This window comes from Balearica regulorum, chromosome 17 (genome assembly GCF_011004875.1).
Source record: "Balearica regulorum gibbericeps isolate bBalReg1 chromosome 17, bBalReg1.pri, whole genome shotgun sequence".
Taxonomy (NCBI): Eukaryota; Metazoa; Chordata; class Aves; order Gruiformes; family Gruidae; genus Balearica; species Balearica regulorum.
The window spans coordinates 7337014-7359867 of NC_046200.1; the positions used below are offsets into that span (position 1 = coordinate 7337014).

Consider the following 22854-nt stretch of genomic DNA (forward strand, 5'->3'; position numbering starts at 1 on the left):
AGACAGGCTGGTCTAAGAGGTTGTGTCTCCCTCCATCCTTCCAAAGGCTGAAATTTTACATGGCGTTTCAGGTAGAAGAAAAAAAAGTTGTTGTCTTTGATCGTGTTTTATCTTTTTGTCTGGAAAAGTCGTTTTGAAAGCAGCTGATCTGTGGACACCATTCTCCTGTAATTCTGCTGTGACCTTTTCACCATCCTTCCAGAAGTAACTCTGAAAGAAAAAAAAGAAAAAAAAAAAAAAAAACCAACCCAAAAACCCAACCCCAAAGCCAAACCAAAAAGTTATAAACTTACATAAAAAGATATTTGCTTCTGCTTTCAGAGTATGGGGTTTTTTTCCCCACAAAAGCACGTGCCTGCTTTACAGGCTTGAAAACCCACTGCAGAATCAGAACAAAATAGTGAAAGCCATTGGAGCAGACAGCTTTGGAGCGAGCATTGGGGAGGTACAGTCTTAAACCAGCTTGCACTAGTGAGCAATAAGTTTTTTACCTGTGGAAAAGGTCACACTTGACTTTCTATTCAGAGTTCATACTTCCCTGGAGAAGTGACAGATATCTGTTGGGACAGGAATTGAAGGGAGAATATGAATATGAAGAGGAAACATGAAAAAAAAAAAAAAAAAAAAAAGCAACCAACCCTGAAAATGAAGTGGAAGGTTTGGCCAAATGTGAATGCATTAAACTCTTCACTACAGATGAAATTTCAAACACAAGCTTACAGGACATTTAAGGGCACTTTTCAAGTGTTATTGCACTATATACTGTTTTTTTGGCCAGATCTGGAAACTTGGAAATATCTTGGAAAAGGAAAGCTTTTGAATGGTATTTCATTCTCCTGAAAAAATGAAAAAGCCGTATAATAAGAGCTTCATAAGAACACCTGCTTTTATAACAACACTTTTTTCTCACAGGCTATATTTTCATATGCCATGTAAAAGCATTCCAGTTCTAAGATTTCCTCTGAACCTTCAGCTTTTTTCTTTTTTTTTTTTTTTAATCACTACCTGAATCTCAGGGCCCGTTTCCATCTAAACCCAGATGAAGGACTTCACCTGGCCACATCTCGGAGGACCCCGCTGTGGGAAGGAGCATCCCACCCGAACCACCCCAAGAGATGCCAGGGCAGCCCGCGCAAATCAGTTCCGCCACCGTCCCCTCCGCTAACAAAGACATTGTCACAAAACCCACTGAGCCGTGAAATACAGCGAAACCACCACCTCCTTGCAAGATACCTTATGTTTGGTATTTAACGTGCTTTTAGCCTTTTAACACGCTGCTTCAGCTAAGCTGCATGCAAGTGAGTTGAAAACAGCCCTGTGGCTGCAGCACAGCGAGTGACACTGACGGCGCTGCTGCCGCTTAGCTACAAATTTCAGATTGGGGGGGGGGTGTGTGTGCTGGCTTCTTTTTCCTTTCTTCCTCAGATTCTGAGCCTATTCTGGAGGTCATTGCAAAGAGGGTTGGGAGAACCACAAACCTGACTTCTTGTTGTCTGAAAGTTCACTGGTCCAAATCTGTTCGGTGCCTCTAAGCCAGACTCCAGGCTCTGGTGATGATGACACAGTCACTGGTATAGATAATTTGGCTCCTAAATGTTTTCTTTGTGCTTTGAAAAAGTTTCTTAAATGTCATTCCCTGTAGTATACAGAGCAGGCAATAAACAATAAAATTATTCACCTTGAAGAAACCATCTGCTGTCTTTAAGGACATCACCAGTTTTTTTGTTGCTTTGAACGGTCCTCTGGGATGCTGTAAGTGTCATTAAAACGCTGTGCTTCCCCTCGTCTGCGTGCCAGACTCATTTTGCTTTTGAAACAAAAATGATGATGGGTAAAATAAGCAGAAATTTCATTTTCTATTAGTTTCTATATTTCATTTATTTTGTAAATGTCTTATATAATGCTTGGTGTTTGGAATTATTCTTTGAAGGCTGCATCAGAATGACTTAGTCCTCGGATGTGCGATGCTCCGGGTGCAGCAGTCTGACCCGCTTGCAGGCTCTGCTGCACCTTGCTGATCACTCTCTGCCGTCTCAACGCCTCGCTCTGCGTGCCACTGCTCAGCGCCGCGAGAGCTGACCTGCGCGATGTGCAGCAAAGCAAGGTTACGGCTAACCCAGGGACATCTGTCTCCATTTTTCTCCCATTTTTCTCATCTACTCGATCATGGATGGAAAGGACGTTGCCATTTTCAATGAAAGTTCAACTCCCTTCCTCCTCCCCCTCCTCCCATGCCTGCAATATATCTGGTGCCTGCTTTTCTTTGACCTGTGCCGTTACAGCGATGACACGCCTGACAACAGCAGTGTGTCCCTGTGCACGGGAACATCCATCATGGCCTAAAGAGGACTTGTCTCTTGCTCCCTAGGACAGCGTGAGTGCCACGATCCTTAGGGAAAGGCAGGCAGAGCTCTTCCCGCTCCCCTCTGCTACATCTGAGTAATTACTGGGCTCTTTCCTGCCTGCCCCCGCTCTCCTCATAGCCCTTCTTGCTTCTTTTACTGAGTTTAAACCAAAAAAGCCCAGCAACTCCCCTAAAACTACATCCCCACCTCACAGGAAGAACCTGCGGCTCAAGATAGAAATTACAGAAAATATTGCAGAAATATCCATCTCAAACTAGCTCTTGCTGTGCGGGACATCAGTTTACAGGGGATGAAAGCCATGTGCATCAACCCCAAAAACCTGGCTGCAGCAGAAACCCCTCTGGGCAGAGTCCTTGGCACGGGCAGGCTCCAGACACGGAGGTACTGGTGGGCTGGAGCCAAATAAAAGGTCAAATGAGAGGCTGTTCTACTGAAGGAACAAAGGTTGAGAGCTGCATTCGGAACGGGCTGGGACAAGTAATGGGTTTTAAAGATAAAGCACCCTTGTTTTAAATGCTGTATTGTATGGGATGTGTAAGCTTCCTCCTGATGAAAGCCTGCGAGAGCAGATCATTGATGCAATAGTCTGTGCCTTCCAGGGTTCAACCCCAGTATCAAGGTTGTGAGGTTTATTTCTGGAGGCTAAATTTACTATAAAAATCTTTCCAAAACCTAGCTAATGTAATGAAAAAGCAATCAAACGTTAAGAAAGAGCTATCGCATCAGAGACAACCTACCATTATTAATCTAGCTAAAACCAAAGGCTAAGGTCTGTCAGCCTTAAAAAATAAAATTAATTCTTTTTTAGCTCTACAGCCTTTAATTGTTCCTTTCACCAATCAATGAGTTATAAAAATATAAAGAAAAATTTCAAGCTAAACCAAAGCTCCTTTTAAAATGAAATGAAATAAAAGCACAATAAAAGCAGCTCAAGGTTCTAGTGACATCAGCTTTGCTGTTGTGGTTTCTGATGTCAGAGCACCCTTTGATGGGATTATTTCTCCATGCCTCACGATCCATTCATTATTGTACCCGTATTGTAGATTTCATGTTACAGTCAACAATAAAAAATGCCCTTGGCAACCTCCATTACATCCTGCAGTTAATTTGCGTTCTTGCAAAGTGCTTATATTTACTATGAGTGATAATCATACATATGCATGAGACCTTAAGTGAGGGAGAATGCGCTTAGGAGCTAATACAGCAGGAGGTTTGCCTAGAAGAGATGTCAAAATCAGTTCACTTTTGTTATATATGAGTAATTTAATTTCCTCTACAGTGTTATTAGGGCAAGAATGAAGTAACATTCTTTGGCATAATTGAAGCAAATTCTGGCAAGACAAGAGGATAACAAAGCCTTCCCATCTTGTCATGTCACATTCTTACCTACTATTCAGTGCACACAGATGCATTCTTTGTGTTGAATTAAATTATCCAGTTGAGTTTATTAACTTGTTATGTCCCATGACCTTCAGCATATTTACTGTAGGATCTTTCAACTTCTGTCTGTCTTTAATCTACTCCTTCACAACTGACCCCATTTTTGTGTCAGACCAGAAATACTGGTGGCATTCAATCCTTTTTCGGGTCTCAATTTTCATCAGGGGCTCCTCTCGTTAAACCCTGAAACATGCTCTCCATTTCCAACTCTCCCTAACAGATTATAAACCAAACAGCCAAGGAGTCCTGGGACTCGGAAGGGGATGTGGGAGGCTGGCTCTTCCCTTTCCTCACAATCCCTGACGCAGCAGAAAAACGATGCTCAAAGGCATCGCAGGTTGCAGCCCCGTGGGATACAAGTGCAGCAGCCAGGGAGACCAAAGCCACCGAGAGCAGCTTCTGCGAGCTGTGGAACAACCCTGCTGCTGGTGCCTCTCAGGGGTATGCTACTTAAGTCAAAATTAATTGATTTAAAGCTGTAATATCTTCCAAAGGAGAAGTTGGAGTCTTTTCAATGTAACGTGTGAATCACAGGAAAATCAGCTATTTGTAGGTTAGCAAGACACGATGGCTAAGCCACCCAATGCCTTTTTGTTATTTCCAACCCTACAGCCTCTGCAATGAAACTTGGAGCAAAAGTTTTGTTGACTCGGGAGCTTTGTTGTCCTGTAAAAGAGACTGAGTTTCGCAGGGCTGTGCTGCGGGTACCGACAGACGGGCACCTTGCAGGGCTTCTCAGGCAGCGAGCCCTTGTAAACCTCACGGGTCCGAGTTCACTTGGCTGCAACTTGCAGTCGTTTACAGCTCTGAATTGACCATATTTGGCCCAAATGGGAACTGGAGTTGACCAACGACCATCTCATATCTGAAACCCGAAAAGGAAAACTTTATATATGAACAGTGATTCATTCTGGGCACGAGGGACAGCTGAGAGCTCATGTTTATCCCTCCTGCTTCCTCTCTAAGCAAATTCCCTGTCAGGAGAGAGCATGAGTTCCCGTGCAGGGTGACTGTGTGCTCCCCAGATTTCAAGCAAGGAAGAAATGAGGGGAAACCAGGGGAACACAGCACCAAGGCAAATGATAGATTCTTCATCTCCTGATGCCTTTCTGAAAGGTACTTTAGCCCTTTTATAGTGGGAGGTGAGAGCGCAGCAGCGGTAGGGAGCAACATTTCTTCCTTGCTCTCTAGCTCGAGGAATACCGCTGTTCTCCACCTGCCTCTGGGCCAGTCCGAAGGGATGGACATACGTGTCCAGACATACAACCTGATGCAAGAACTGCCTTTGATATTTGTTTGATACTTACCAAACTCCAAGAGAGTACTGCTTGGTACGATCCAGCATGGCAAAGGCACACCGAACGCTTGCCACCCCTGCTTGAGGCTCAGCTATGCTCTTCTGTTACTGCCATCCCTCTCACCTCACCTGTACAATAGGAATAAATACAATTTATGCACCTGTGTAGAGCATTCGAGACCATCATAGGAAAGGTACCGTGCATGTGGATATATTATTAGATCTATTCATATGAAGAAAAGTGAAATGACAACACGTAAGCAACTTGCAACAGCTCATTTTAGCACTGTTTAGCCCAGGAAGGTCATCACGCACAGTGCTTCAGAGAGAGAAAGCTCCACCGCTCTGAGCAGAGCATGCCTGAAGGAGGAACACGCCATACGCCAGGCTCGGGGAAGCCTCAGCTTACAGCTTATCTTGGCCATGCACAAGTTAGCCTTTTTTTTTTTTTTTTTTCACACGGTACTTAAACACTCTTCAACTTGTGAATTCCTGAATACGTGAGATAAAAATAAGTCATTGTAGGATGAACCTCAGCTCCCTAAAGCTGCTGAACAGGAATGGAATGGATAGAAGCCAAAAGGAGGAGATATTTCCCAGGTGTATCAGGTGGAGCCACAAATTTCTTGCAGATGCTGTATGTCTCATTTATCATATTCTTCTATTCTTGACTTGTTTTTAGTTGTTGTCTTGAAATGTTACTCCTACATACCTGAATTGTGTGGCTGTTTAATTGAGAAAGGTGGTAAATAATAGTAATTTCTAGAAGAAAGTAGTAAATAAATAGCAGCAAAAAATAAGATTAAATTTAGTATCAGCAAGTGAGGTGAGTTGTGGTAAAATTTCTGACAGTGATAAATCAACGACAAAAAGTCCTCCATATCCAAAGAAGGGTAAAAGTCATGAAAATTAGTAGTAGCCTGTTACCCTTTCTTGGACTTAACGGATGGTCCACCTTTAGGTATTAAAGGTGTTCAGGATCATTCAATCCTTCAGGCTTTCTGCAGAGACAGTGTGCTGGGGCCTCTCTGCCAAGCACAGCGATAGGTACCACTTACCTACGGGATATTGAACTGAGCCAGGGAGCTCATTCCACGTTTACCAAAGGACAGTCATGAGATGCTTGGAGCCACCTGGGTTCATCAATAACATCTCAGTTTGAAACATACTACTTGGCAAGTTAAAAAAAAAGAAAAAAAGGCAAATTCTACCCACTCTGCTGTGCCCTCCATCAGTGCCAGAACTGCTGTGTCCTTACTGTGCTCCACACATCCAAACCCAAACATAGCTCCAGCAAAACGAAGGGCATATGTCTACAGCACAGCCAGATCTTCTTGGTGGACTCAATCAAGATGGGGAAAAAAACCTGCACTGTGGTTTTATTACTTGCATATAAGTTGACGCAGTGATTCTGGGATTTTTAAGGCTAAAAGAAAATATAATCATCTGATCTGACCTCCTGAATCACATGAGATCACCCACAGGTAATGGGTGCTGTCTGATGTTGGAGGAATGCAGCAAAGGCATAATCCGTGATTTTACCCTGGTCTAGACCACTGCTGGTGAAACTGAAATGGGAACTCTTGAACACTCTCTCTCTCTGCCAGATATGGGATAGAAAATTGCTTTCTGGCTGTTCTAGGCAAAGCTGCATTAAGCTAAGCTGTAGATGAAATTATTGTTATATTCATTGCAAGGGCTGCTATGACAACAGAAGAATGCTGCAGGTAATTTAATTACATTTCTGTCAGCCCCTGCGCCTTTCAGGAGACAATGCAGAAGCCAACAGCATTTTCTTTTAATCTTGCAGGTGGCACAGAAAATGTCAAATTCTCCTCCAGAGGGCCTAACGAGAGCATTTCACTTGAGTCATGAAACATTATTTAAGTATCTTGAAGGATCACTCATGGTTTTTTCCCAGCATCCCTGATTCCATGCGCATTCCCTCCATCGTTTCAGGAATCGTGCTGCCCAGCGGCACTTTCCGTCCCTCTTGGTGCTCGCAGGCTGATCAACACACCGATAGGCTGAATCCTGGCAAAAGCTGTCCGCACCCCCTGCCCACCCCACTGGGAGAGGAGGAGATAGGAGATAACAAACATGTGCAAGTCGGAGTTGTTTGTCTGGCAGGCAAGAGCGCCGAGAAAGCTGCAGTGTTTCCCTCCTGCGCTTGTCTGTCTTGTCTCAGGCGTGGTTTGGAAACCAGCGCTCACTTGACTGTATTAATGGGGAAAGCGTTGGGGGATGGAGGGGAGAAAAACTCCTTTTTTCCTGTGACCGTGAGCTGTGCAGCAGGAAGAGGAAAACAACTGCTTTAAGGAAAAAGTATTGACTGATATAACAGAGAGAAGTCAATAGATACTGACTCCCACTTGCTTTAAACAGGTCACACGGTGCAAGAACGTGTTGCACGTCCTTCTCTGAGGCATGAGGATAGGCAATTTTTGCCACAATGAGCAAAATTTTAGTATTGGGGTTTTTATATATCTCTATCTATCTAATTCCCTCATATTGAGGGACAGTATTTTCATATGCAGAAGTCCTAATCTCTGTGCAGCTGGATGAAAGCCTGCACTGACGGACAGCACTGACTGCAGTGGGCACGGTGGGAGCTCAGCGTGATTGGAAAAGTGATCTGCGCCTTACCAAGGCTGGACCCGAGATCATTCAAATAATCTTATAATTTACATTAATTAAAGCAGGAACATGGCAATTATCTATTGTTTACGTGAAGATACTGTCTGAGGAGCAATCCTTCCATACCAGGGTATAAATTCAGTTGCCATGTAATTAAGTCATAGTTACATAAGCACTGAACAAATGTGCAACAAGATTGAGATAATACATTAAGGCGATAAGAAATACCCAGGCATTTAGCTGGCATTGAGGAAATTAGCCACACCAAATTAGATATCAATGAACACATTTACTACCATGTCAGTTATTATTCTGAGTATAAATTGAAACATAATCAATTATTTCTACAGAGTTCTAACCTAAACTCATATTAGGAAATAAAAAAAAACACTGTTATTTTATAGTGCTAGGTCTGCTATGTGTTTTATGACACTGATCGAGAAGATATGAGTCTCTCCTAGACTGAAGAGAGAAAGGTGGAATAACAGCAAGACACAGGTTAAGTTCAGCAGTGAGGATAGTTGACAAAGCACTGAAGGAAAGTCTTGGGAGACTTGGATGCTTTTTCTCATCTCCTGAATAGCTTTGTGCCTTGATTTCTCTTTTGGCATATAGAGATAATGATAGTTCCATTGTGAGGGGCTTTGAAATGTCTCTGATGAAAATCTCTACAAAATGACAAGTTATTACTCATGCTCATCCATCAGGTGGTGGAGTCCTGTGCAGCCAGTGAGGTGGCTTTGTAACATGGATCTCAGATGAGCTGCAAAAGAAGCATCTCCAGATATTCTCCCTGGAAAAATGAAGCAAGTTCTGATCACTAACTCAAGACCAAACTGCAGAAAACAGTTAAATTCGTGAACAACTAGAGCATCCAGTTAGCATTATGAACTAATCGTTCATAAATTCAAATTAATGATGGATTCTTCTCAAAGGAGTAACAAAATAGAGGGTGATGTGATGAACAAGCAAATGAAAGTTGAACGTAATTTATGAATTCAATAAAGGAGCTAATATCTGACAAAATTCATAAGGTAAGAAGAAAAGCACAAAGAACAAAGAGTTATTGCACCTTTTACATATACCTTCCCCAGAGCTCCAAGAGGGAGTAAAACTGGGATGGTGGAGTTCTCAGTTTGGGAGATGAAGGAACTATGCTATTTGTTAAAAGGCAGCATTAACCAAGGACAAATTAATGTGTATACAAATATATAGAGAAATGTTTACACATACCTAGAAGGAGAAAGAGAAGATAGGTATGGGATAAAGCTGTGAGAATAATACAAGTTTTGGATGGAGGCATTGCAAGTTACGCAGGTTGTTCCAAGTGAATTCCAATAAAAACTTTCACGTCCACCACATTGTCCCTCTATTCTGAATACTTTAGAAGTAATTCGGGGTTCAATAGCACTATTTTTCACCTTTCAATAGCATTATTTTTCACCTGATACAGCTAATTTCCCTTGGCAAGAGAACTCAAAATGCATAGACCTAGCAAAAGAAAAAAATATAATTAATCCATTTTAGGAACCACTAAAATTGACCTAAAATAGCTTTACTTTATGTTTGCAATTTGAGGCTTTAACAACCTTGGACTTTTAGAAGCTGCAGCCAGTTCTCTAGGCCTCACTGAAAGGCTTGGCTTTGTTCTCAGTGGTATTCAATTCCACCTCCGATCCTCTGATGAAATAAAATGGTTTTGCTCTATTGTCAGCAGACCTATGATTGGCATAAGCTCTCCCCATTGTTATAGATAACGAGGTTGATTGTACTTCTGAGTCCAACTACACCTTTAAATCTCCATTCTCCACTAGATACCTTGACTGCCTGGCTCAGGCCTTGAGCCATCAGCTCTCTCCATGGGGAACCACAAAATTCTGCCGCTTGCAACCATGCACGCACTGAAAGTCCTTGTAGGATCAGCCGTGACCGCATCAGGGTCTGGCCAGCCTCTTGTGGTTTCCCCCCACCTCAAGAAGCAGCAGCAGGGGGTCTCAGAAAGCCAAGTATCAGGTATTGGAGTTAAGGCGACTCAGCGGTTGCTGTTCCTGGCTGTGGGAAATCTCACCTGTCTCGGATGCACGTGCTAAACGGCTTTCTGCATGACTCTACCCTGCCACAAAAGCTTCTGGTCCCTCAACCCCCTTTCCCTCTCCCAGAGCTTTTTTCCCTTTTCAGAATTATTTAAGATCCCCACAGAAGTGGATGTGGCAAAACGGGACTTGTAGATCATTTTAGAAAGGATACAAGAGCCTTCGAGCTAACAGGTCATCTCGTTATCTTTCAAGGATGCACCCAAAGCTGTTACCCAAGGTTTGCCCAGAGGATTTCCTCATTACCTTCCTCTCAAAACACTTCAGGAAGAATTTCCTGGAAATTCTAGTAGTCAGTTGTGCTGTCCAGCATCTCCCTCCCTCCTGAGGCAATGAAAGAACTCTCCTAAGGAATGTACTTCAGTATCAGTAAATTAGTTTCTGTGTGTGTTGCAGTCCTTTACAATTATACACACATCTAAAAAAACCCAGATTTTGCCATATGCATTTTTCCCCAAACACAGTATGCTCTGTTGCCAGATGAATGTCTCCTACCATCCCTACGAGATCAGGACCCATTTTCAGACAAGTTTTTAAAAAATGCAAAAATTGCCTTTTAAGATCCTACCGCCACCTGCCTCTCTGTGAGCTCTGCGGAGGCAGAGCCTCTCCCTCTGCCATCCCTCCTGACTGTCAGTTCTTACATGATTATTCAGAGTGCTTTTGTTCATCCTTCAGAGCTAGTTGTCTGGCATCCTCCAACCACCAATTTCTTTGAGGGTCTGTCTTTTTCTCCGATGAAAAGGAAACATTTTGGTATGTGCATCCAGCCTCGCTGTTTGGACAGTTTAATGAAAACATCAATAAGGCACAGACTGGAGAAGAGGAGGGAGGTGCACAGTCATTAGGATCTGTTATTAGCATTTTGAACACCACCACAAGCTTTTGTACATGAGCAATTAATACAGCAATAAATACCACTATGAGCTGAAGAAACCTCAATGAGGCTGGGAAGTGTAAACACTGCCTTCCACTTAAAATAATTGTCGGAAGCAGTTAAGAACCTTTACAGAAAGGAATTGCTGAAGCTCCTGCCACAGACACAAAAGTCCATCTGCAGCCATGATAAAGAAACCTTCTACCATCTTATGAAGAAATCATCCAAGGGAGTCAGAACAAATGCTGACCCAAATATCCTTCCAGACCTGTACCCTACCAGTCCACTCAGGTGTAAATACCAAGTTTAGAGAAAGGTAAGCATGGAGTTTACTCCTGCTGGTTTAGCCAGCATGCCTGACATAGAGTGTCGATCAGCTTTATTCTGGCTGCATAAAGGATGACAGGCGATACCTGATCTGCTGGCACACAATTAATTCATCAAGAATTCTTGAGGACACTGGAATGATGGGTTGAGTTTATACAAGAAAAATGTTTCTCTTTGTATTTTTGACTTGGCATTACAAACCCTAGTGCTGGATTTACTGTACTGCAAGACCACAGCTGGAGATAAATGTTGACAGAAACATGGGAATGCCCTGTATCGCCAGAGGAGATGGCTCTGCAGGATCTGTCCCAAATGGGGTTGGATTGCTTACACCCATTTTAAACCTTTGCACTCAGATACAATTCTTCACCCATCCATTTAAAACATCACACAAAGTTGAGTTTCCTCAAGGAAAGCACAGACAGCATAAGTCTTCTCTCACAATTTGCTTGTACATGCTAGTTACCAGCAACTTTGCTAATAAAGCATTGCTCATGCAAATTAATTCAGCTTAGAGAAACAAGTCTTGATGATTATAAAATGCTGCAATCACAGTATTGCTTCCGGCCAGCTGAGAGTAAATTCATCAAGCATTTGATATTTAAAGCTGCTGTGGTGATAAATGCTTGCCTTCATTTATGACTGTACACCAAGACAGAGAGAAAATGGAATACAGAAGAATGCCTGCATGACGGGAATCCCAACAGAAACCACCCGAGACAAAGGTGGAGATATGAAATCTCTTTCACTATCAGCTGAATGCAGCTGATATGCAGCAACTCGTCCTCCTTTAATGAGGATCTATTAGAACAAAAGCAACAACAAATACCAGGTTTACTCAGACAGAAGCCCTAAGTGGTGTTCTTGTTGACTGTATCTGATACAAGCCTTATGCCAAGGTCAAGGACAGCTGTACAATAGCAGGTGTCTCTTCTGCCCGACGGTACACACGCAGCCAACTGTTACGATTATGGATGCTCACTCTATGTGTGCAGAGCATAAAAAGGGGAGGATAAACTCCTCTGAGGTTTTGATAAAAACCCTGCTGCTGCTGTGTACCTTTGCTCTGTACATGACATTACAGTAAAAACAAAAGGAAAAGGAATTGAATAATAAATACCCATGATTAGACTGCTCTAATTGTTTTCATGGCTTTTTGTGGAGTCGACATTTCGGGCAATGCTGTCCAACATAGGGGAAATAATTAATTCCATTGGTATTCAGAGTAAAAGCATTAATCACAATGAACTCTTCTACTAATGAATGTGGCAAGAATAGTGCCTGTCAGGGAAACACGGGAAACAGCTGACGGGCCCTGAGACCATGGTAAGTCCCTGGCTTGCCCCAGAGCATCTGAGCATCTGATGGTGGGGGTGGATTTCAAACACTCCAAGAAGATGGTCAGAGAGAGGATACTGGCCCGGCTGCAGAGGTTTTTTTCCCCCAATTGTTCTCAGAACTCACTTTGTCCTCGTGGCAGTCACAGATATCTTACCGGCATGATGCTGATAGCAGCAGCACTGACCTGTAGCTGATTTGCTCTGCGAGAGTTTTTCTAATAGAAGAGACAGTAAACACATCCTTCTGCAACGTGTGGATGTACAGCACCCCATAACAGGTCCCCTGTGGAACGCTTTATAAATACCATCGGCACTGTCTGTGGCCAGAGGGAAAACGCTAGTCTGGACTTGACTGGCATGTCAGAAAGACCTGGTCCCAGATGGAGGAAAAAAGATCTAGGGACAAGAGAAAGCAGAAAATCCTTGGACATAAACCTCTTGGCAAACCTGTGTTTGGCAGACCTCTATTGTCATTTATCCTAGGATAACATCTTAGAAAAAGGAGCTGAATTCCCATCTACCGTTCTATAAGGAAATTATAAAGCAGCCATCTATTTTTTCATTAAAATTAAATAATTGAATCTGTCCAGATTCATGTACTTTTCCCCCATGAGATATCCAGGAGAATTAAGTATCAATTGACTTTCCAGACCTTGGTTATCATAGGAAGCTTTTCAAAAATTGGGACATTTGGCAATTTGAAATTCAAATAGGTTTCAGTCAATATGTTTACTATTGCCAGGCAGGCATCTTAGTCCCCTGGGTGTTTAATGCCTCAATAAATAATTGGTCCTTTCATCTTTTACATGCACAGAGTGAAGAGTTTATGGCTCATACAGTGAATTGTCAATACAAAGGATCTTTGCACCAGTCTTAAATAACCCAGCTCCATTAAATCCCGTTAAAAATCCCCCTCCCTCCACATGCCCACAACTAGTCTCTGAAGAGATTTTTTCCCCTCCCCTGATTTTCAATGGCATCCTTAAAAGGTAGCTCTGCTTTACTCACCAAGTCTAGATACAGACAAAGGCAGGGAAGTGAACATCAGGAACAAGAATGTGCCCCCAAAGAACCGAAAAGTCCAAGGAATTCCAGGAAAAACCTTATTATGTATTTATCCATTAGGTGTGAAAACCAAAGTAGTCAATGCACCTGTATCCAGAGATTCAGATCTTCAGAGATGGAATGCATCAGTTTTGCATGAGTACTGTTCATAGAAGCCCAGCCTGGTTTGGGTTGGAAGGCACCTTAAAGCTCATCTTGTTCCAATCCCCTGCCATGGGCAGGGACACCCTCCACTAGACCGGGTTTCATAGGAAGATATCTTCTGATATTACAAATACACGGGCAGTGCTGTCTGTAAAGCTGAGCTGGAGTCAGATTGTCTATTTTACATGAAACGGATACTTTTTCATCTTTGTCTGCTCTAGGATTTTTAAAGAAATGTATTTGCCACAAGTTAAAATACTTGAAATTTATTTTCAGACAACTGAAACATTGTGTTTCAATCAAGAAAAAAATCTGTCATTGAAACTGGACAAGTCTTTTGTACATTGTGCAATATATACACATACATACTGCGTAAGTATTAAAAACAAAGAAAATAATGTAGTGTTACTTTCCAAGATGCTCAGAATTGGAAGTTATCACCCTGCTTCTTCAAAACTCAGCCATTTTCACAACGTGCTTTGCTTTCGACCAGTCAGAATTTTGCCAGAGGAACTGTTTCTCTTGGCCAGTTTCCGATCAGCTCTAGGGATGCACTAGAGCAGGCAGGACCCCAAAAGAAGCTGGTTTGGTTTACTGAGCTATGACACTGTATCATCACGCTGGCAGTGCGCATCTGAAGCAGTCAGGGTTTGCACCAAGTTTATGTCAGCTTATACAAGTTGCAGGACAGATGCTACCTGCAGGGCCAGCAGAGCTGCACTCGGTGCTTTGCAAGAAAAACTGAGCTCACAAAAATCTTTGTCCAAGACAAGACTCTAGGAAGCACAGCTAGCCTTCTATATTTTCCTTTTTGAAAGTGGCACTGCATGACAGTTTAGGATGTGGAGGATGCCTAGTTGCATCTGGGTTTTCAGCCATGAAGAGTTATGGGATGTGGAGGGTTTCTGTAGTGATGGGATTAATTGATCTTCTCTTGTTTGGTTTGTTTTTGTTGTTGGGTGTTTTTTTTGTTGTTGGTTGGTTGTTTTAACTCTACCATCACAAAATATTTTTTCAGGCTCAGTTTCTGATTCAGTTAGATCTAGAAAGGTTTGGAAAGTTCAATTTCTCGAGGCCTGAGAAGGGCTGTAACCTGAAGGGCTACAACGTGATTCTGATCAGCCAATGCAGCTTCTGAACCACCGAGATTTTTCGCAGACTGAGCGCGCAAGGAAATATTGAGCCTTTTCACACTGGATCTGCACCGTTACTCTCATGCCAGCACTGCCAGAGATGATGATACAGCACAAGAGAATGTGACTGAGCTCCTTTTTGGTCAGCTCAGCTCTCCATCCCTCCTTTATCACTCGCCCTGTGGCCTGCACAGTGGAGCATGCTGCAATACCAGCTAGCTGCTAATGACTTTTTGTACAGATTAGCAAATCTCCATAAGTATTCATTAGACTTGCATTGCAACATCTTGTATTTAGTAGGCGTGCCCTGTGTGACACAAAGCATTTTGTTAGTATCCAGAGGATAGCCATTTATGCTGAGGTCTATAGGCAGAGGAGAAAGCAGTGTGTAATCAAGGACAAACACGGGTAAACCGAATTTACCTGCTTGCAATATGGGCGACATAGAGCTTTCCCTTTCTGTCTATATCAGAGTTGAGATTACGCAGTCTTTTTATTTCTCCCTATGCTATAGCATGAAGAAAGTTTTCACAGATTCAGATCAGAATCCTTCACTGCTGCTGATTGTTCATTTTTATTGCACGTGTCTTTATTGAATTTAATTAAACTTAGCTCACAAGCTTTGCATATGCAATAATTAATAATAGTTAATAGTCCATTTCTCATTACTTTTCAGTCAAATGATTCCTTAATGCTCTACAAAAACTGTTGCATATGTTTAGGATTTTTTACCCAATCTCTCATGATGCCTTGTAGCAAATCTTCAGAAGCGCAAAGCCCACCACTCACCTCAGACCAGACTACACAGATACCAAGTGTAAATTACATAGCCCTCAACTACGGATTAGTAAAGAGACTACATTGATTTATATCACAGTCTGGCAAACTGCTTACAAAACCAGATTTGTGTTCTGTGAATGGAGAAATAATTTGGCACTACTTTTCCTTATCGGAATGGCAGCATGTCTTCTTGGCAATGCGAGATCAGATGTGTCTATAAGTAGTAACTATCTTATCCCTTGGTCTGTAAAGTCAGTCAAAATCACAGCCCACACTGATCAGGATGAAAAAGCCCTCGCTCCAGTCAGTCATTTCAGTCCATATTCGCTCAGCCCTGAGAGGAGTAACTAGAATACAGAGCAATTTCCAAAGAAACAGCCCTCGTAGCAGCTAAAATATTAAGACAAGATGTTTAGAAACTTTGCTAAATATTTTGTTTATGCATGGGAAAATCCATGTTTATGCTGTGGCATGTAGCTTCTCCTGGGATCTCTCTACCAAGCTTCACATTTCTGGGAGAGGGGGGGCTTAGTCCCCAAATGCACAGTTAATTTTTGACTCAGGTGACAATCGGACAGGCACAGTCATCTCCATCCTCTCTCGGCTGAGCAACCATCTGCCACGTTATTTCTTTTTTTTTTACCACAACCTATAACATAAAGGTTCAGAGGGAAACGGTGCCTTGTCTCTCTTCTAACACTGGAGGTGAAGGAGAACGTGCTGGGGGATAACCAACATCATCTCTTACAATTTTGTTTTCCATCAGGGGAGACACGATCTTAGAAGTCAGTGGCATGTCCTAGTTTGGGAAAGACCTACCCCTGGTCGGGCTGGCTGAGCCCCTCACTTCGTACTGTCGTGCCTGTGTTAATGGTGAGCCCGCTCTTGGGCTGCCATGCTCTGCTTTCTGCGCAGTCACACCGTGCTTATCGGCATGTGGCCAGGGCTCACAGCAGCGGATGAGTTGCAAGATTTTCATACAACAGTGGCTTCGAATAGCAAATTAACATCGACCTGTCCAAAGGGCATTGTGTGCAAATGTAAGCTGCAAACAACAGGCAAAGGAAGAACCTTATACCTCCCTCCTGCAGGCACTGAGGATGAATCCCATACATAAAGAAGAAAAACCAACACGATCTCTGAGAGCCAGGAACACATAGCACAGAGCCAGTGCTAGGTTTTGACAGCCTTTGAGGATCCTGGACAATTCACCGCTGTCAGGACTGAACTGGGTGATTCACACACAGACAGTGGTGAATTCAAGCCCTTGCAGAGCAGACTAGAGGCGTGTTTAAGCACGTGTCTCCGCTGCAATCTCATGCATTGGTCGAACGTTTCTGCTCTGCAAAAGTCAGTTGCAGGGCAGAGATACAGCTACTCCTCTCGCAAGATTAAACAGAATGAGGAGGAAGGGTAAACTCAGATGAAGATGAGCTGCTGCCTCAAGACGTGCAAAGAAAAGCCATGGAGAAGATGCTGGGGTTCTCCCAGAGCTGGTCACAGAGAGCCCATTCGCCTCAGCCTCTTGATAGCGTCCTAGTAACATCTGCTGTTACTGCAATTCAGCGTCAACTTCCTGCGGCTCAGCATGAGAAATATCTTCTCCTAGGATAAGAGGAGGAAAAAATAATTAATAGATAAGGGTCTTCCCAGTGGAGGCTGATTTGCTTTCTGATCCACAAAGCATTGCAGATTAAAAACTGGAACTAAACAATTCACAGAAAACTGAAAGTACTGGAAAAGTGGGTGCTTTTTTTTCCTTCACAGATTAGGGAGACCGTTACCCTCATCTACAATCAGGTCTGCTGAATTCCCCAGTCCAGCATGCTTACTAATCGCTCCCTTTGCTTCATTAAAAGGAAGATGAAATGAAATTTCCTGCACTGATTAGAAATGTGGCAAAGGCAATCACTGTCATTTGCATTCAATCAGATGTTTGTTCCCCCGATAGAAGAGCATCAAGATTATTTGAAAAGCACCAAACAAGTACTATGCCATTTCACTAATTAAACCCACCCTCCTGCTCTAAAATTGATGAATAATGACTGAACTTGACTCATAATCCCTTTGTCTTCTATTATTTACTCTTTTTTAACAGTGATTTATGGCAAGGTAGTGCTTTCATTATTCTTGTTAATTACCTCTATTCTCTACTTCAGCTTGTAAAATGTAATTGCCTGAAACATAAATCTCATCTTGCCACCTATGTTCACACACCATTAATATTATTCAGACCATTCTTATAAAATCTTTATAAAAGATAATTATACACATGCTATTAAGTGCTGTGTTGTGTCGAAGATGCACCAGGCCTTTTCTGAGGACTGAGCTAGTCTGTACCTTACACCTTCCTGTTTGTGTTAACATGTTTGTGTTCCTGTAAAGAAAAAAAAACCACAACACACCACATTAATTCATCAGTGAATATTGTAGATCTGACTAACACACTTCCTTGAGCGTGCAAGCCCTGCTAAGTGGCTGCTAACACTTTTGCAACAGGGTAGTAGAGGAGCTTTAATGAACTCTCCTTCGCTCCCCACCCCTGGAAACAATAATTGTACTGAACCGAGCAACGATCGCTAGGCAAGAGGGTAGCAAACAAATGCAGCAGCTCCTCACTCGAGTGATTATGAAGTTTCTTTCTGTGTGTAGATAATCCCCAAACAAATTATTTTCATCCTCTCCACCCCTGATACTTCAAATCAAAATAACTGCGTATCACAGAGAACAGACATCTTCCAACAGCTTTTTTTTTTCTATTGTAATTTTTTAGTATTGCTTATGATTATATGTAAGGAAAAACCTACTAGAAGGAGAGGAAATGCATTATCCCCAGCTGATTGTTGACATCATATAAGCTCAGTATTTGTCAGGTTTCTGGTAATGAACAAGTTTATACGCAGCACTTCATCTCTCCAACACAGCACTTGGCTATATAAACAGCAGTAATATCCCAGCTGAGCCCAGTGAGAAACACGTTTATTATTTCTCAAAAAAAAAAAAAATCTCATTCCTGCTTGATTCATCTACTACATTATTACCTAAGTGTGCATTTGGAGGTACTAGATCAGCTAATGTAAGCCCTTCAGCCAACAAGTATTATCAAGTGTATTTCCATTAACTTCCATTCTCCACAATTGTAGGAAGGACAGCCTATAAAATATTGCAATTGCATTTATAATTGTTAATTACTGTAAATTCAGTGTTTGAGATAAGAACATTTGCTCTCTCCAGGTCTTCTACCTGATGTATCGTGGCTATTATGGCTTTTAGTTGGATTCGCAGTGGCAAGGTCCTGTCCGTGGAGCTTCTCCCGCCTTACACCAGCATGCAAGATGTGAATCAGACCTTCCCGACACTACAGCCTCGTCAGGGCCAGGACTTCAACAGCTCAAACCGCAGCGCAGACCCGAGAGGCACGGGCCAGAAAGGGAGTGAGCAGGGAGCAGCTTGGCAGACAAAATCAAGACTCTTTCTCCATCTTTTCCTATTCTTTAGATGGCTGGAAGGAAAAATATTTCCTGCCTGACCCCGCCTGTGGTTTATTGAGTAATGGCATTCTTGATAATGCATTTTGCCTGAGGAAAGCATTGTAGCTCGGTTACTTTGGGGAAGAGCATGGAAATGGGATGAGAAAGCTGAGTCTTTAAATCAATTTTGTAAATCTATGCCAGACTGGGGTGGGCAGCATGAAAGAGGCAGGTCAGAGGGCAAATTCACCATCAAGTACAGTTCCCAGAATTAGACAGATTAATTTTTTATTTTTTTTTTTCAAGGAAAGGTTTGTTTCTTTAAATCAATCTACCTGATATAAGCCATAAAGCTAAACCAAGTTCTGGGACCTAGCTTCCTTTCTTCTGAATGCAGATCTGCTGCAGAAGTGTATACGCCTTCTGGAGATTTCTTTCTCAAGAAAGGCAGATAAACTCAGTCCTAATTTAAATTGCTAAAAGCGGCTCTCCAGCCTGAACTAGCCATTTGATAGGGTCCCCTCTAGGCTCAACCATGAGGCAGCCCATCCCATTTTAAGCTAGTTGTGTAGAAAAAGTTGACTGACTTGCTTCTTGGCAACCTGTTTTTCTCCATTTACTTTGGACTTCTTCTAGACCACCCTCCCTCATGACCAGGGAAGCTGCTGTGTGCGTAGCTACCTCACCTCCTGCGCGCTGCTGCAGGATGGGCACCAGCAGTGCGTGTGCAAATGCTCGCTGCAGTCCAGTTCCATTTCTGGGTGGGTGTTCGCATCTGAGATGTCTGCTGACGTGGTTACAGAAAGCTAAAAGACTGTCTTGGTGGTTGCAGTTTTGCGTTTGGGGAGTGCTACCCTGTGCACGCTGTCCTGGTGTCTCCTGCCTCCCGACCTCCTTGCCAAGGCCAACAAAATACAGGCGGCCAACGCGAGTGGTCGGCAAGGAAGGCTGTATCACCGGTGGCTCCTTAAGGTCAGACGCAGAATATATTTTCATGCCAAGTGGGTCCCTCTGAAAGTGAGTTAATTAAAACTTCTGAATTAATAAGCCTATCCTTCATTAGGAGTCAGAGTAATAAAAGCAGCACGGAATTTCTCTTTAATGAAACAAAGAATACCTTAAAAGTGAAAAGGAACCCAAAAGAAACAGTTGTACTCTGAAAGCTGCTTTTGCTGCTGTTGGTGCATCACTATCATGACTATCAGGCAACTGCTGTGTGTGTTCTAGGCAAGGAAGGAAGGCTGAACAAAGCAGTGTATATTAGAAATAATGGAATCAACTCTGGAAGTGGAAAATACAGGTATAACAGGAAAAACCCGAGATCTGGTATTGCTCAGGTATTCTCACAGACCAGAACAGCTCATGTATTCAGAGGTGATACTGTGAGACGTGTAACTGTTTATCAAGAGAGCAGCGGAACAGATTACCTGAAACCTCTTCTGTATTTATCTTTGTGATTCTATGAAGAAAAGTCCTAAACATGGAGATCCTCGAGCACGGCAGATAGCGAGACCGGGATCACAAGGTCATGTGTCAGGCTCACCTTTACTTCTGGACGCATCACGCACCGTTAAGCACTTTTTTTTTTCTTTTCTTGACGTTTTCTGTTGTTTTGTAGTCTTTCCTAAGTTTTACAATCTACTATTACAAACCTAGCACAATTGTATCTCCTGCACAGCTGGGGGTTCCTGAAGCTAGTTTTCTAAGGAAAATGCATTTTCCATCCAGTGCCTCCATGAGCCTCCCTACTGAGAAGAGTTTATGCTTAGCTACACTCAGGACATAATAAATGCAAAAGAAAAGGAGGTAAAGTGAGGATTTAAAGACCTGTATCAAATTTTATCACTGGAAGGTCTGGCGACAAACACGATCCTATTTTCTTCTGTTTAGTGCATTTTGGAGTTCATCTTTCACAGAAACCTCTGCATCTACCTAAGGGATTTTTTTTTTTTTTTTTTTTATTTTGAAGTACCTAAATGGGTGAACTGGTCAGACTCTAATTGTGTCTGAAAGGCTGCAGTTGACACACACTGGAGACTTCATTATGTAGTGTGTGGCTCCATCTGTCAGCTGCAATATCTTTTGTTACCAAGAATTAGACTTCCATAGAAGATGACGTGACAGATTCAATTTGCTTTTACAAGGATAACTGTTATGTGAGCATTTGAATGATGCTGGAAATTAGAACAACATTTACATTCTTGTGTAGACACTGAAGTGCTATTTACAGCAAGGCTGTCCAAAATATAAAACTAAGATCGAATGCAATTTCAGCCAATACAAAGCTGAAAACCAGGAAACAATTAATTAAAATATCGTTAAATGGAGGGTAGTCTTACACAACGCTGAATAGAGATGCACCCATACACACGCAGAAAAATTCTGAAGAGTTTGTTTTTGTGTGAAGTTAATGGAAACAGCAGCTGTACTAAAAGTCAAGAGCTTTTATGGCAAATCTGACAGCAAAATGCAAAGACTATAAAATCCTAGTTTGGGAGGGAGAGGTGATAAAGTTTTCCCTTAGACTAGAGATTTTCGACCTTTTCCAACTTATTTAGTATAAATTCTTTTCAAGGCTGATGCAGATTGCTGTAAAACTATTTAAGCGTGATGACTGTAAGCTTACCTTTCTTTTCTGCCTTTGTAGATAGCTCATAGATCACATCTCTAGACTCATTACAAGGCAGACAATTATCCTGTGTGGCTGGGTAAATCCAGCTCATCGTTACTTTGGCCTTGCTGCTACCCAGCCACTCATTTAGCTGAGATAATCTGAGCACTTATGGTCGTGGGTCCAGAGCCTCCAAGGGACACCGGTACCTCTCTATCACATGTTAGCATGAAAGGAGGAACAAAAGTTATTTTCAGAAATTACATGCGAACCATAAGTTTTCCTCCAAGTTTTTGTAATTACATTTTCTTAATTTTTCTTAATACACGTCTCTGTCCTATTTCAGTTTGTGAAGCCCATGCGGACTGCATGGGAAGCAAAGCAACTGATGGCAATGTGCTGATATACTTACAAAGAGAAAAAAGAGAAGAGGGAAAAACATACTATGAGGGATTTTGCCATTCACTCTAAATTGAAGAGATGTTAATTAGAAAATACTTTTAACAACTGATTTAATTTGAAATGGAGGGAGACCCCTTTCATTTTCTTACATGCTGGGACATATTTCAACTGATGAACATCAACATTATTTTTAGCAAGCTATACATTCATCATATAGCGATGCATCTGGAAGTCTAACCTGCCATTATGTCAGCACGCAATACATAGTTTTGAAAACTTCCCTATATTTATCAGCTTTTGAATTCAACGGTTGTCCAATTATCTCTAAAATTGTTATAATCTTAGTTTTAGCTGAAAAGCTTTTATTGCAAATCTACTAGTAATCTTCTGTAAATGTTAGACATAAACAACACTGCTAACTCATAAAAATATAACTGCTTGTGATTAATCTGGAGAGAGACTTACATTAACATATTCAGTTCTAAATGGTCTCTCATCCCAGCATCCGTAAGTAGTAATAAATTGAATTAGCTTACTTAGTGTGAGGTTTGCTGGGAGCTGGCTTGTAAACCTTCCCTGAATTTCTATTTTAGCATCCTGGCAAAAGTGTGAAAAATCCAGCCCCAAAACAGATTTTTTGAAAATGGCACCAGTCTGTGAGGGCGTAACAAAATGCCATATCCATGCTCTTCTGAACACACCTCTAACACTCATGTTACACTCAGTGCCTAAGCAGGTCTTACTTCCGAAAGCGCAAAGCCACCTGAGGCCGGGCAAACCATGATGTCTCCATAATTGCACCCCGTTAAAAGCCTGCAGGTTCTGCTCAGCTTTAACCTCTTCACGCCTGCTTCCTACATTTACCCTGCTCT

General features: G+C 42.2%; 1 protein-coding gene across 2 annotated transcripts in view; it reads right to left on the reverse strand.

Moving 5' to 3' along the window:
- Positions 1-219: 219 nt before the first annotated feature.
- The window catches only part of GALNT9 (polypeptide N-acetylgalactosaminyltransferase 9), a 366104-nt gene continuing 343469 nt past the window's right edge, over positions 220-22854 (reverse strand). For both annotated transcript variants that reach the window (XR_012838190.1, XR_012838189.1), the window contains 3 exons: positions 5114-5232; positions 1679-1807; positions 220-557 (listed from right to left, as the gene is read on the reverse strand). The gene's annotated coding sequence lies outside the window, so the exon portion shown is untranslated. The remainder of the gene's footprint in view (positions 558-1678; positions 1808-5113; positions 5233-22854) is intronic.